This window comes from Pinus tabuliformis, chromosome 8 (genome assembly GCF_031772625.1).
Source record: "Pinus tabuliformis cultivar Carrire ecotype Pingquan chromosome 8, CPIR1, whole genome shotgun sequence".
NCBI classification, from domain to species: domain Eukaryota; kingdom Viridiplantae; phylum Streptophyta; class Pinopsida; order Pinales; family Pinaceae; genus Pinus; species Pinus tabuliformis.
In genome coordinates, this window is record NC_142294.1 from 1,721,433,157 (window position 1) to 1,721,449,059 (window position 15,903).

At 39.1% G+C, this 15,903-nt stretch overlaps 1 long non-coding RNA gene across 1 annotated transcript in view; it reads right to left on the minus strand.

Annotated features, from left to right (window-relative positions):
* LOC149242941 (uncharacterized) overlaps positions 1 to 14,993 on the minus strand; it is a 59,904-nt gene extending 44,911 nt beyond the window's left edge. Inside the window, exon 1 of the long non-coding RNA XR_016245751.1 lies at positions 14,875 to 14,993. This is a non-coding gene — a long non-coding RNA (uncharacterized LOC149242941). The remainder of the gene's footprint in view (positions 1 to 14,874) is intronic.
* Between the last annotated feature and the right edge of the window lie 910 nt (positions 14,994 to 15,903).

The following is a 15,903-nucleotide window of genomic DNA, read 5'->3' on the forward strand; positions in this document are numbered from 1 at the left end:
GAACAATAGGGAACTCCTGTAGTGTTGAATTCTTTGAAGTACCTACCAATAACTATCAGCGAAGGCAATCGAAACCATGCAAGGATTTCCAAGGAAGACAGAAAAATTTCAGTTTTCTAAATTTTCATATATGTGTCTTTGGTTTTACTGAGAATTGTTTGTATCTTTTGATCTCTCACTGTTCTCCACTAATCTCTTCCTAAACAGCAGCGTAAAATAAACAACACTCTGTGCCTCATGCAAGAGGGTATTTTTTTAGAATGTAGAACATGTAAAAATTTCTGTTTCCCACCCCGGTTTTCAGTTTCACCTTATTTCTCCCATATAGTTAAATGCCCATTCCCATAGCCATACATTTAACAGACTGAAAAAATAAATATTGCTGAAAACACAAATTCTGGAAATTTTTCAGAGTGCTGGAAATTGCAGAAATAAAAAATCAGCAATTAAAACAGCCATTAAAACACATTTAAACTCAGTGATTTTTGGTCAACTTGACCCAAAAATATCAGTGTTTTAATGTGTTTTAATCGCTGTTTTTAATTGCTGATTTTTAATTCTGCAATTTCCAGCATTCTGAAAAATTTCCAGAATTTGTGTTTTCAGCAATATTTATTTTTTTCAGTCTGTTAAATGTATGGTTATGGGAATGGGCATTTAACTACATGGGAGAAATAAGGAGAAACTGAAAACCGGGGTGGGAAAACAGAAATTTTTACATGGTATCAGAGCTTGAGTGCTGAAGGGCAGTTTGGGACAGCAAAAGAGAAAAAAATACAGCTGCTGATTTTTTCACTCAGAAAATTCCAGCAAGCTGATTTTTTCATAAACAGCAGGTTTATCTTTACCACAGCAGTGCTATTTTTCAGTTTTAGGACAGCAAGATGTCATTGGGATTGAGGGTGGAGGATAGGTTGGATGGGCATACAAATTACAGCGTTTGGAAGGAGAGAATGCAGAGTATCTTTGAGGAGGCAGAAGTCTGGGATATCATGGTGCATACAGCACAGCACCCTGTTGTTGTGCCTACTGATGCTACTCAGTTGGCAGCTTATAATAGAAAGAACAACAAGGGTAAGAGGCTGATTCTAGACGGAATCAAAGACCATTGCATTCCTCATGTGAGAGGAAAGAGCAATGCCCATGAGATGTGGACAACATTGTCCAATCTCTACCAGAGTACCAATGAGAACCGGAAGATGGTCCTGAAGGAGAAGCTGAAGAACATTAAGATGGGGAATGATAGTGCAGCTGGATATCTCACAAAGATTACCAATGTGAGAGATGAGTTGGCAGCGATTGGAGAGGCCATTCCATCCACTGAGTTGGTGCGTATTGCAGTGAATGGCCTCCCCCGTTCATGGTTGAACTTTGCTGATGGGGTTTGTGCACGTGAGACCCTTCCCACATGGGAGAGGTTTTGGGATGATTGTATACAGACAGAGATCAGGAAAGGACAGCTTGGGGCAGCCAAGCCAGTTGAGCAGGATGAGGACGTAGCACTGGTGGCAGGAGGCAAGAAAGGCAAAGGGAAGAAGCAGGCTTCCACAAGCGGTGGTGGAGGCAAAGGCAAAGGTAAAGGTAAACAGGGTAACTCACAAAAGGACTATTCCAAAGTGAAGTGTTGGAATTGTCAGAAGATGGGACACTATGCAGTTGTGTGTCCGGAGAAGAAGAAGAAGAAGGGAAAGAACCAGGACGTGACAGCTTCAGCTGAGATTGAGGACTTTGCAGGTCGTTTTGATCGGGAGTTTGCGTTCACTACATGTGAGTCCTCTAGTGCAGGATCACCTGCCACACAGGTTCAGAGGGAGCATGCTTTTCCCTCGATTAGCGGAGCATCTACAGGTATTTGGTATGTGGACAGTGGGGCTTCACGTCACATGACAGGAGTCCGTGAGTACTTCTCAGAGCTTTCAGAGAGTGGCACTGATATTGAGGTAGTACTCGGTGATGACAGAGTTGTTAGAGCAGTCGGGGTGGGGACAGTGACATTTCAGAGGGAGTCCAAACCTCCCTTGAAGGTGTCAGAGGTTCTTTATGTGCCAGGGATGAGGAAGAACCTCATATCCGTCTCAGCGTTGGAGGACAGAGGATATGAGGTACTGTTCAGGGAAGGACAGGTGTTGATGTATCCCAGGGGCTCTCCAGCTGATTCAGCTAGAGTGATAGGTGTACGCCATGCAAAGGTGTACAAGTTTGCATTCCAGTCCCCTTTGGCATTGAGCTGTAGTACCGACAGCAGAGCTAGCAGTTCTGAGCTATGTGAGATTTGGCACCGCAGGATGGGGCACATGTCTCATGGAGCCTTGAGGACATTGCGGGAGATCACTACAGGTGTGCCAGATTTCAGTACTGATCACCATGATACCTGCAGAGGTTGTGCGATGGGCAAGTTTGCCAAATCCCCTTTTCCCAGCAGTGACAGCAGAGCGACGGGGATACTTGATTTGATTCATTCCGATGTGAGCGGTCGGATGTCTCATGTTTCCTTGAGTGGATATGAGTACTATGTCTTATTCATTGATGATCACTCCAGGAGGACCTGGATTTATTTATTGAAGACCAAGAGTGAGGTCTTCAAGCGGTTTCAGGAGTTCAGAGCTCTTGTGGAGACTCAGACAGGTCGAAAGATCAAGTCCCTGAGGTCGGACAATGGAGGAGAGTACACCCTTGGAGAGTTTGTTGACTATTGTGCAGAGGCAGGCATTAGGAGGGAGTTCACTGTTCCTTACAACCCCCAGCAGAACGGGGTTGCGGAGAGGAAGAACAGATCCATCATAGGGGCTGCCAAAGCCATGTTATATGATCAGGGGTTGCCATTGTTCTTGTGGGCAGAGGCCTGCAACACAGCTGTTTACTTGCAGAACAGGAGTCCGCATCGTGCCTTGGGGCACATGACTCCGGAGGAGGCTTTCTTTGGGAAGAAGCCTGATCTTGGTCATCTTCATATCCTTGGATGCATTACATACTCCTATATACCCAAGGAGGAGAGGACCAAACTAGAGCCCACCGCAGAGAAGGGTATCTTTGTGGGCTACAGTGAGACCTCAAAGGCCTTTCGGATTTACATTCCTGCACAGAGGAAAGTTGTTGTCAGATGGGATGTGAAGTTCGAGGAGGACAGGGCCTTTAGGAGGTCACGGGAGTTAGAGTATCTGGATCAGCCAGACCCTCAGCAGCAGTTGAGTCAGTCGCAGGGATCCAGTGGGCAGGGATCAGGAGGATCCGGAGGTACATCTATGAGGATGTCAGGTCCATCAGTGAGCAGTGGCTTGCCGAGCCAGAGGGGTGGTGCTCCGGGCAGTTCACAGAGCAGTTCACTAGGGAGTCCACTGATGGACAGTTCACACGGTACCTCAGCTTCTACAGGTTCAGGTGCAGGCAGGAGGACAGCAGACAGACAGTCAGGAGTTCAGGCTACTGATGATGATGAGGAGGAGGAGTTTCATTCTCCGGTGGAAGAAGTGCGCTCAGGGAAGAGGAAGCCCAAGTGGCTTCAGGACACCTTGAGAGATGCCACATCTGTTGCTGAGCCGAAGAGGCCGGTCAGAGAGAGTAGACCACCTGAGAGGTTTTGTAGTTATATGGCGATGGTTACCAACATCCTTGACTCTGAGCCTTCTAGCTATGAGGAGGCAGCTAGCCAGCAGGTCTGGAGAGAGGCCATGCAGGAGGAGTATTCTTCTATCATGAAGAATGATGTTTGGGAGGTGGTGCCGAGGCCTGAGGGCAAATCCGTGGTTACTTCCAGATGGATTTACAAGGTAAAGCATGCTGCAGATGGCAGCATTGAGAAATTCAAAGCGAGGTTTGTGGCTAGAGGGTTCTCCCAGGTAGAGGGAGTTGATTATGAGGAGACCTTCGCTCCCGTGGCTCGATATACTTCGATCCGCTCCATTATATCGATAGCAGCAGAGATGGGTTGGAAGATCCACCAGATGGATGTGAAGACCGCATTTCTCAATGGCTTCATACAGGAGGAGGTGTACATTGAGCAGCCACAGGGCTTTGAGGTGCATGGGAAGGAGTCCCATGTGTGCAGATTGAAGAAGGCCCTTTATGGCCTGAAGCAAGCTCCCAGAGCTTGGTACTCCAGGATAGATGCATACTTGCAGGGGATGGGTTTCACAAAGAGTGAGGCAGATCCGAACCTTTACTTTATTGTGATTGGTGAGGAGCCTCTCATTCTGGTGCTGTATGTGGATGACTTGATCATTACAGGTGCAGAGAGACTCATAGAGCACTGCAAGAGAGATCTTGCGGCGGAGTTTGAGATGAAGGACATCGGCTTGATGCATTACTTTTTGGGTTTGGAGGTGTGGCAGGAGGAGGGGCATTTCTTCCTGGGGCAGGGGAAGTATATTGTGGACATCCTTAGCAGATTCCACATGGAGGATTGTAGACCCATGTCGACACCGATGATCACCAACTGGAAGAAGCTTCATGCTTCGGATTCCGAGTTGGTGGATCCCACATTGTACAGGCAGCTGATTGGTTCCTTGATGTATTTGGTCAACACCAGACCAGATATCTGTTTTGCAGTCAACACGATGAGTCAGTTTATGTGTGAGCCTAGGAAGGTTCACTGGGTGGCTGCAAAACACATTTTGCGGTACTTGCAGGGGACAGTGGATTATGGTCTGGACTACAGGCAGGGAGATGGAGTGAGATTGGCAGGATACACTGATTCTGATTGGGCAGGTTGTGCTTCTGATAGGAAGAGCACTTCAGGGTGTTGTTTTGGGTTGGGTTCAGCAGTAGTGTCATGGTTCAGCCGGAAGCAGCAGTCAGTAGCACTGAGTTCAGCGGAAGCAGAGTATATGGCAGCCAGTCTAGCTAGTTGTGAGGCCATCTGGCTTCGCAAGATGTTGTTTGGCTTATTTGGTCAGCCGTTGAGACCCTCATTGATTTACTGTGATAATCAGAGTTGCATTAAACTCACGGAGAATCCAGTATTTCATGACAGGTCAAAGCAATCGGGATCAGATATCATTTCATCAGAGACTATGTTCAGAAGGGAGCTGTGAAGCTTGAGTATATTTCCACTGATGAGCAGGTTGCAGATATCCTTACCAAAGCCTTACCACAGGGCAAGCATGTCTACTTCAGAGACAAGATGGGTGTGGTGAGGAACACCTTCCTCGGTAAGAGGGAGTGTTGAAATTTGGTACCGGAAGACAGGTGGTTCCCTTAAGCTTTGATCTTTGGCCTAGGGAAAAGTGTCCAAAAGAATTTAATTTTTCTCCTAAAGTGACTTTATAATTTTATAAAGTTAAATCTAATTTAAAAGTGACTTTAAGTGATAAAGTTATTAAGTCTAATTTTAAAGTGACTTTTATAAAGTCAATGAAAAATTAGAAAGGAAAAGTGACTTTGGAAATAAATGACTAAGTGGGTCTTTATTAAAGTGGGGTGAATTAAAAAATAGAAAGTGAGATTTAAATGAGCATTTAATCTCAACCATTGATCTAAATCTATTTCAGCCATTGGATTTAGAGATCACCCAAAAGTCACTTGGATCACCCAAAAGTCACTTGGAGTTATATTAAAGGAGGAAAAGGAGGAAAAGGTCATTCATTCTTTTCATGAGCAGATTGGGAGAAGGAGAGCAAGAGAGCAAGAGAGATTTCTGAGCAGGAAGGAGAAGGAGACAGTAGCTTGGCACACATTCCAAGGCAGCAGTTGAGCAGATTTGTACAGCTGATTCAGCACATAGTGAAAGGCAGATTTTTGCACAAAAATCGAGGAGCAGTTTGCTGATTTTTCTGCACACAAAACGGAGGTCGTACAGCATTTATTGCTGTCTTGTTTGCTGTAATTTCCAGATTGCTGTGAGGCACGGGAAAGGAGATAAGTTGTAAATTTGCTTGCTGATTTTTTGCTGAATAATTCTCACTGTAAAAAGACAATTTTCAGAAATAAAGAAGAGCTCTCAAACTGGTTTTCCCCAAGAGTTGTAGGGGGTTTTTCCAGGGTCAAGTTGACCAAAAATATCAGTGTTTTAATGTGTTTTAATGGCTGTTTTTAATTGCTGATTTTTAATTCTGCAATTTCCAGCATTCTGAAAAATTTCCAGAATTTGTGTTTTCAGCAATATTTATTTTTTTCAGTCTGTTAAATGTATGGTTATGGGAATGGGCATTTAACTACATGGGAGAAATAAGGAGAAACTGAAAACCGGGGTGGGAAAACAGAAATTTTTACAGAACAAGGGCTACTATGTGACTCTTGGACATTGCCATTTATGCTGTGAATCTTCTTTTCTCATGAGTTCACAAATGAAATGTTTTGAAATTTTCATGGGTTAGAGTTCTTTTTCAATTCAAATGATAGCAAAATTTTGCTGTGTCCTAATTAGACTGCTTTTGCAGTGGAAGCACTGCAGTTGCAGTTGTTAAACATGAATTTGCAATTAGTCGATATATTTTATATGTATTAGTTATGAATGAAATTTCCTTTCTTTCTGTTTTGTCCTGTTTTCTGCTGTTTAACTTGAAATAAGATGTAGACGTTCATTGTACTGAGTTAAAACTACATACCTTCTGTTTTAGATTTATAAGCAAAGTATGGTACATTTCCAATGGCCAAAAAATTAACATCTGAAACCTGTTGGCACATAATGTCCTAGCAAGCTATGTTACCAGAAACGAGAAACGGGAAACGTTCTGTTTTAGATGTAGACGTTCTTTGTGCAGGTTTTGTGCAAGTTCTAGTGGGTAGTATTAACAACTCTCTTTGAAAGACACAAATGTTGGATTTAGAGACGTCTAATTGCAATAATTAAGTTGGACATACGTGCATCATGATTATGATGTCAATTACTGTCAATAAGATTACATTCATATGCCAAATAATGTGATTAATTAAGTCATGGCATTAAACGTGTTTAAAAATAAGGATTTGGATTCAAATACATGTAGATTAATGTTAATCAATTATGATTGTTAATGGACCGATTATAGTTGATTAAAATAAATAGCAATATTAAATTTGAGCTGAATAAGGAAATCAAAATCTGATTGATTGATTGATTGATTGATTTCAATCAATCTGAAATTTCAGACAGACTTGTTTCAGCTAAATTTTAGGCTGCCCTAGGATTGGGGTTTTGCAGTGCTATAAAAGGGCTGAGTCTCCAAGGCTTGCAATCAACTCATAAAGATTGTCTGCTCCATTGAAGACTGGAAGGATTGCAAGCTCTTGGAAGGATTCAAGAGCCAACAACTCAAGCAAAGGCCAGGAGCATTTGAACATGGAAAGTAAGTTCCGTTGTGCATTATTTTTTTAATTTCTTACAAAGGAGTAGATCTTGGTTAAGAGTTTAAAGTAATTAGGAAAACTCAGAAATTAAAATCTTACAATTGGTATCAGAGCACCCTTATGTAAGAACTGTCTCTCCCGATAATTTCTTTGAAGAAAAATTATTATTTCACGGTTTGTATTAAAATAGACCCTTCGCTGTTTTTCTGTCTTCATCTGGGCGAGATTCTGAGTGACTGAAAATCCAGGTCGACGATTTGTCTTCATCCTTAGGTTTGTAACGCACTGAGTCTGTGAACTTTAGCGTTGTGCTGGAAGGACTTCCTCCTATTCTTACTGCCAACCTGCTGGAATTGTTTGACTGTGGGAGTCTCATGAGGAACACCCGCTCTGTTTACAATTCTCATTTCATATCAAAGTCAAAATTTAAATTTGGGGTTACAAACCGTCAGCCTTAGAAATGCATCTTCAAGAAGCTTTCACAAATCTGAATCGTTAAAGTGATAGGGATTTTATTGAATATATTGCAGATTTGAGGGTTTCGATGGAAAACAGGGCACTTTTAAGATTTAACAGAAGTTTCCATTTTTAAGGGTTTTATATTCCATCCTGGTTCCTTGGGTTATTTTTTATTTTTTATTACAATAACATGATTGTTTGAGAATGCAAGTTACGAGGGATTTATCTTCGACTCAATGAGTTGATTTAATACAGTAAAGTGCTTGCGGTTAATGTAGGATCTTGAATTCTTTCATACAGCGTTAACATAAATCATTTCAATATGTACTCATAACTTAATAATACAAAGGTTTCTTCTAAAGAAAACCGTGTGATTAAATCTGGTTTACATTTCTCTTAAACATTGTTGAGAGTACCCGTATTTTTTTTTTTTTTTTTTTTTTTTTTGGTAATTACTATGTTGAGCATATGAATTTGATACGTGGCACTTCAGATTCTCATTATTGTATATTTGTGAATCGTTGTGTGATTTCTTATGTTAAGCAGAGTTTTAGATCTAAGTTATGAAGATTATTTATACTCTTCTTTTATTATTTAAAAAAAAAAAAAAAAAAAAAAAAAAACATGTGTGAAATACCTCAATAATTTGTGATAACTGAAGCATGGTTAGGATATAATCTATGCATATGTTGTATTATTGGAGTGTATAGTGGCACTGTTTTTTTTTTTAAGATCATTTCTGAGAAAGAAACTATCATGATATTGCCGAGCCAAATGTTATTTTTCTTGGGATTGTAGATTAACGTTTAATTACTGGTATAATACCAAATTCGGATTTTATCACAATAATGCTAATTATGGCATAAAATTTGTATTAACGTTAATTACTGATATAATATTCGGATTTTATCACAATAATGCTAATTATGGCATAAAATTTGTATTAACGTTAATTATTGATACAATACCAAATTCGGATTTTATCACAATAATGCTAATTATGGCATAAAATTTGTATTAACGTTAATTATTGATATAATACTAAATTCGGATTTGATCACAATGATGCTAATCATGGCAACCATAAAATTATTTAGTATTCTCTAAATAAATTATTTAGTATTCTCTAAATAAATTATTGAAGCATTTCTAAAAGGTAATCATTGTAGAAACTGCTAAAGTTTTACTAAAACCTAATAATTATTTTGATGAATATAGTTGACATATTAAATTTAAAAGAGTTATGAGATACTTTATTCTATATAGGACGAGTAGATTCTATAGGTACGTCCTAGATTAGGTTTTAGACATAATTTTGGAATCTAACTAAAGACGGTGTTTGGTATACATGTGTTGTTTTCGCATGAGTCAAGCATTGATGTTCGCAAACGAACCGCTCTCTGTAAGACGATTGCAAGGATGACTCATGACAAGTTGAAGTAACGTGTTGGCAATGGACGTGGGTGTTAGCTTTCCCAAAGGAGGGTTGGCGCCTGCTAAGTTGTTTGGTGCATAAGGGTTGCCTGAAGGTAATGATTGCACCCAAAGGTGTTTCATTACTGAATGGTGTTTTGGCTAAAGTTTTAATTGAGCAAATAGTTTTACACATGCCTTTAGATAGATTTTAGAATTATGATTAAATCGTGATGCATCGTATCTAAATTATTTTCTTGTTCTTGAATTTTTCAGATCCAAACATAATGTTAAGTCTAAGTCAGATTAAGCCCCTCATAGGGAACAATTTCAAACAGTGGGAGGAAAAGCTGAAATTAGTCTTAGGGATCATGCAATTGGACACAGCACTGAGATTTGATCGCCCCAAGCCTAATAAAGAGAGTGAGGTAACTCCTCAAGAGAAGGCTGATATTGCTAGATGGGAGCATTCAGATCGCATGTGCATAATGGTGATGAAGCAAACGATCCATGAGACTTTTCGAGGCATCATACCTGATACAGAGATAGGCGCTATTGAATACCTTAAGGCCCTTGAAGAAAAATTCACAAAGAGTAAAAAGACTGATGTTAGTACACTCTTTGTGAAGTTGGCAACAATAAAATACAAGGGAAAAGAAGGGGTTAGAGAGCATGTTATTGAGATGACAAGACTGCAACGTGCCTTGAAAGGGCATAATTATGACATCTCTGATGAGGTTCTCATTGAGTTCATTTTTCTGTCTCTCCCGTCTAACTTTAGTCAATTCAAGATGACTTATAATTGTCAAAAAGAGACGTGGACACTACCTGAGTTTGAGGCTCGGTTGGTGCAGGAGGAAGAGAGACAGAAAATGACTAAGGGAGAAAGTGCTCATGTAGTAACATCTAATCCTAAGGGTAAAGGCAAGAAGCGCAAGTTTACTGCCAAGGAAAAGGGACCTACCAAGGTAGCTGCAAACAATGCCGCGTAGAAAAGCAAGAAGGAAGATACTTCTGTGAAAGCAGGAGAAAGGAACTGTTTTTTCTGCAAAGCGCCAGGACATACAAAGAAATTCTGCACCAACTATCATGCATGGTTGGCAAAGAAAGGTATGTCTCTTGCTTTGGTTTGTTCTGAAGTTAATTTAAGTTCTGTATCTAGATATACTTGGTGGATAGATTCAGGTGCAACGACTAACATCAGTATGTCGATGCAGGGTTGCCTAAGCCATCGCAAGCCAAGTGAGGCAGAGCGCTACGTTTACGTAGGAAATGGCAATAAAGTAGAAGTGGAAAGCATAGGAAAATTTAAATTATTATGTAAGACAGGATTTTATTTAAATTTTGATGCTTTAGTGGTTCCATCTTTCAGAAGGAACCTAATTTCTATATCTTATTTGGACAAAAATGGTTATGTGTGTTCATTTGGTAATGGAAATTTCAGTTTGTGTCGAGATTCTAAGCTTCTTGCTTCTGGTATCCTGTCTTCTTATGATAATCTTTATTTTCTAGATATAGACACTTCACATTCAGAGGCACTGCATATAGATAATAGAAAACGTAAATTAACTTGTGAGAAATCTGCAACATTATGGCACAAGCGATTAGGACATATCTCTATGAAAAGGATAGAACGTCTTGTGTCTAATGATATTCTCCAACCTTTAGATTTTACAAACTTAAATGACTGTGTAAATTGTATAAAGGGAAAACAAACTAATAAACGTAAGTATGATGCAAAAAGGTGTAATGATGTCTTAGAATTAATTCATACGGATATCTGTGGTCCTTTTCCAAAGGCTACAAGAAATGGTGACCGTTACTTTATCACATTCATAGATGATTATTCAAGATATGGTCATATTTACTTAATAAAAGAAAAGGCGGAAGCATTAGACGTATTCATAAAGTTCAAAACGGAAGTTGAGTTACAACTTAACAAACGTATAAAGTCCATTCGTTCTGATCGTGGTGGTGAATACTACGGTCGTTATGATGGATCAGCAGAACAGCGTCAAGGTCCCTTTGCAAAATACTTAGAGGAATGCAGAATTGTGCCTCAGTATACGTTGCCAGGTTCGCCTGCAATGAATGGTGTTGCTGAGCGACGAAATCGCACCCTTAAAGACATGGTGAGAAGTATGATTGCTTGTACAACTCTACCTGAGAATTTGTGGGGAGAAGCCTTAAAGACTGCAGCATACATACTTAATAGAGTGCCTACTAAAGCAGCTAACAAGACCCCTTACGAGTTATGGGTTGGGCGCAAGCCTAGCTTGAATCATTTGAGAGTTTGGGGATGTCCATGTGAAGCTAGGCCCTATAAGCCAAGCAAAAAGAAACTGGACGAAAGAACCGTTAGTTGTTACTTTATAGGCTATTCTGAACGATCTAGGGGGTTCAAATTCTACAATCCAACAGAACATACAGTTTTCGAGTCAGGAAGTGCAAAATTTTTTGAGGATAATGAGTTTGTGGGGGGAGATATGACAAAAGATAGTATTTTTGAAGAAGAAGAGACGAATTTGAATGAGACTATGGACCAAAGTCCTAGTTTTGTTCAAATTCCGATTGTGTTTAGAAATACATCTTTTGACAATGTGCAATCTTCATCATCCCAAACAACTCAGTTAGAAACTCAACATGGAATAGAGAACACAAATGGACCTGAACCCAACCCAAACCCTCACATTGACATGACAAATGTTGATGGCCTAGGGCCTGTGGGAGAGTCAGAAGTTGGTAATGATGTTCTTCCTCCTGTTGAAGATCAAGTTGTAAATGAACCTCAAGAAAATCTAGAGCCTGTGCCAATTAGGAGATCTACTAGAGAGAAAAGATCTACACAATCAAAGGATTATGCATATCTTCAAGAACATGAGTTTGACATTGGCATGTTTGAAAATGATCCCGTTAATATCAAACAAGCTGTGGAAAGCTCTAACTCTCAAATGTGGATTAATGCCATGAATGAAGAGATGAAATCTATGTATGACAATGACGTTTGGGATATCGTTCCGTTGCCTAAAGACAAGAAACCCGTTGGTTGCAAATGGATATTTAAGACTAAGCGGGATTCTAAAGGCAATGTTGAAAAATACAAGGCACGTCTTGTTGCGAAAGGTTTCACACAGAAAGAAGGCATTGATTATAAAGAGACTTTCTCTCCAGTTTCATCGAAAGACTCTTTAAGGATTATATTGGCGCTTGTAGCACATTATGATTTAGAACTTCATCAGATGGATGTAAAGACGGCGTTTCTCAATGGTGACATTGATGAAACGATCTATATGAAGCAGCCAGAAAACTTTGTATCAGGTGATGCAGGGTCTATGGTTTGCAGACTTAAGAAATCTATCTATGGGCTAAAACAAGCATCTCGACAATGGTATTATAAGTTTCACCAAGTTATTAGCTCATTTGATTTTGAGTCTAACATAGTAGATGAATGTATATACCTTAAGTTCTGTGGGAGTAAATTTATTTTCTTGGTTTTATATGTAGATGACATATTGCTTGCCAGTAACGATAAAGACATGTTGCATCAAACTAAGAATTTTTTATTTAAGAACTTTGAAATGAAAGATCTTGGTGATGCATCATTTGTTCTAGGGATTGAAATACTTAGAGATAGATCTCAAGGTATTCTGAGGTTATCCCAGAGGAACTATATCGATAAGATTCTAACAAGATTTGGCATGCAAAACAGCAAACCAGGAGATACCCCTATATCAAAAGGAGATAAGTTTAGTCTGAAACAATGTCCCCAAACTGACTTAGATAAAAACCTCATGAAAGATATTCCCTATGCCTCAGCCGTGGGTAGCATCATGTATGCACAAGTATGCACGCGTCCGGATATTGCGTTCATTACCGGAATGCTAGGGAGATATTTGAGTAACCCAGGTATGGAACACTGGAAGGCAGCCAAGCGAGTGTTGAGATACCTAAAGAGAACAAGGGACTATATGCTCACGTATCGGAGATCGGAACAGCTCGAGGTCATTGGATACACCGATTCTGATTTTGGAGGATGTGTCGACAGCATGAAATCAACATCAGGATACATCTTCATGATGGCGGGTGGTGCTGTGTCATGGAAGAGCGCTAAACAGTCATTGGTAGCCTCCTCCACTATGGCAGCTGAATTTGTTGCATGTTTTGAAGCATCTAATCATGGCGTATGGCTGAAGAACTTCGTCACAAGTCTGAAAATTGTGGATTCTATTCAGAAACCACTCAAATTATTATGTGACAACAATTCAGCAGTGTTATACGCATCCAACAACCGAAGTTCGTCAAAGTCGAAGTACATTGACATTAAGTTTTTGGTTGTAAAAGAGAGAGTGCAGAATAATGAATTATGTATAAAACACATAGGTACAGACTCCATGATTGCGGATCCTCTTACTAAAGGATTACCACCCAAGAAGTTTCACCAACATGTTGCTTGTATGGGTGTAATATCTGTTTAGGATAATTAGAAAAATGTGGGAGTCTGAATATGTTTTAAGTTCTGTTTTTTTGATGTTCTATGTAATGCAATTGTAAACAATTTTGATGATATATACAAGTTGCATTCAGTTTCAGTTTCATTATTTCTTTCTTTAAAGTTTAAGATTTTGGCCTCATACAGTAAAGTAAAGGTGACTCAATTAGAAATAGGCACGTCTAATCACACTTGCGTGTAATTTCTAAACTATATGTCCAAATCAGATTCATGTCATTCAGTTATGTTGGCAGCGTGATTTATGTCAGTTTAGTTGCGAATAAATGTGACAAATGCCGCTTAAGTCCTTTGTTAGCATAATTGATGGACGGAATTGTTTAAGAAATACGATAAGTAAAGACAGAAAAGTTGCATGCAATAAAGTTAAGGACATATAATCAAAAGGTTGCACTTGTCCATGTGGGAGATTGTTGGATTTAGAGACGTCTAATTGCAATAATTAAGTTGGACATACGTGCATCATGATTATGATGTCAATTACTGTCAATAAGATTACATTCATATGCCAAATAATGTGATTAATTAAGTCATGGCATTAAACGTATTTAAAAATAAGGATTTGGATTCAAATACATGTAGATTAATGTTAATCAATTATGATTGTTAATGGACCGATTATAGTTGATTAAAATAAATAGCAATATTAAATTTGAGCTGAATAAGGAAATCAAAATCTGATTGATTGATTGATTGATTGATTTCAATCAATCTGAAATTTCAGACAGACTTGTTTCAGCTAAATTTTAGGCTGCCCTAGGATTGGGGTTTTGCAGTGCTATAAAAGGGCTGAGTCTCCAAGGCTTGCAATCAACTCATAAAGATTGTCTGCTCCATTGAAGACTGGAAGGATTGCAAGCTCTTGGAAGGATTCAAGAGCCAACAACTCAAGCAAAGACCAGGAGCATTTGAACATGGAAAGTAAGTTCCGCTGTGCATTATTTTTTTAATTTCTTACAAAGGAGTAGATCTTGGTTAAGAGTTTAAAGTAATTAGGAAAACTCAGAAATTAAAATCTTACAACAAAATGACGCAGGTTCTATAAATATTCGCTATAAAACCAATATATGAGCTATAAAACCTATAAAATTGAAGCATTCCAGTAATACAAACTCTAAAATAGAAACCATAAACCCTTATCCCGTATCGTGGAAAATTCATATGCAAATCGAGAAAATTGTGGGAAAAAATGTCGATTGACAATAAATTTCACAGAGAAAGAAATTTGTTACCTCATTTGATGCCGAAGCCTCCCCGAGAACACGCAGACCACCCTTCGCAACCCAGCAGCCCCCAGAAAAATCAGAAGACAAAAACTGAGAGGATAAAACGCCCATTGAGTAATGATGCTTTGGATACCATAGACGCGTATTTAAAGGTGCGGTGCAGATGGGAGATGACATAAATGCCACTTATGTCACGTAATATTGGACGATTGTTATTTATATTTATCATATTATTTATAATTTTAAAATATCCTAGGTTGCTTCCCACTACTTAAAGACGTGTATTTAAAGGTGCGGTGCAGATGGGAGATGACATGAATGCCATTTATGTCACGTAATATTGGACGATTCGGTATAATATCTCCACGCGTTTTGGCAATTTTTGACTTTCTTCGACGTCCACAAATATCGTCCACTACTTTTACTTGATGGCCGACCAACACGTGAAGAGGGAAGACTCAACGCTGAAACAGCATTCATGATTTCATTTTACAATTTCATATTCCTCACTCGTTCTACCTAGGAACTTACAGGGCCCACCAGCACGTGAAGAGGGAAGATTCCATGCTGGCCTGAAGTGATTTTACTTTTTTACAACTTGATTTTCCGCGTTTATTCTATGCATCGTCAAAATTGAAATTTCCCAAACGTTTCGTATGGAATTTAAACATGTTTGGTTTAAAATGGTAATGAAATTGTTTTTTATTTTTAAAATAATATTACAAAATTTATCAATATCTTTACTTTATATATTTAATTGTTAAATAAAGAGTAATTCATATTATTAAAAAAAATAGTATGAAAAATATTTATAAATTAGGGATCATTTTTATTTAATTCGCCCTTTATCTCATTTATAATTACACCGAAAGTGTTTTTAAAGGGAGGGTTGCCCTCGCCCTTTCGTCGTTTGTACATACCCAATGAAAGAAAGACATGAAAGAAAGACATGTATTGAAATTATTTCTTATTCCCCTGCCTTGCATTGAATCGGATTCGACACGAGCTTTCGTGGTAGTTTGTGACATTACAAGA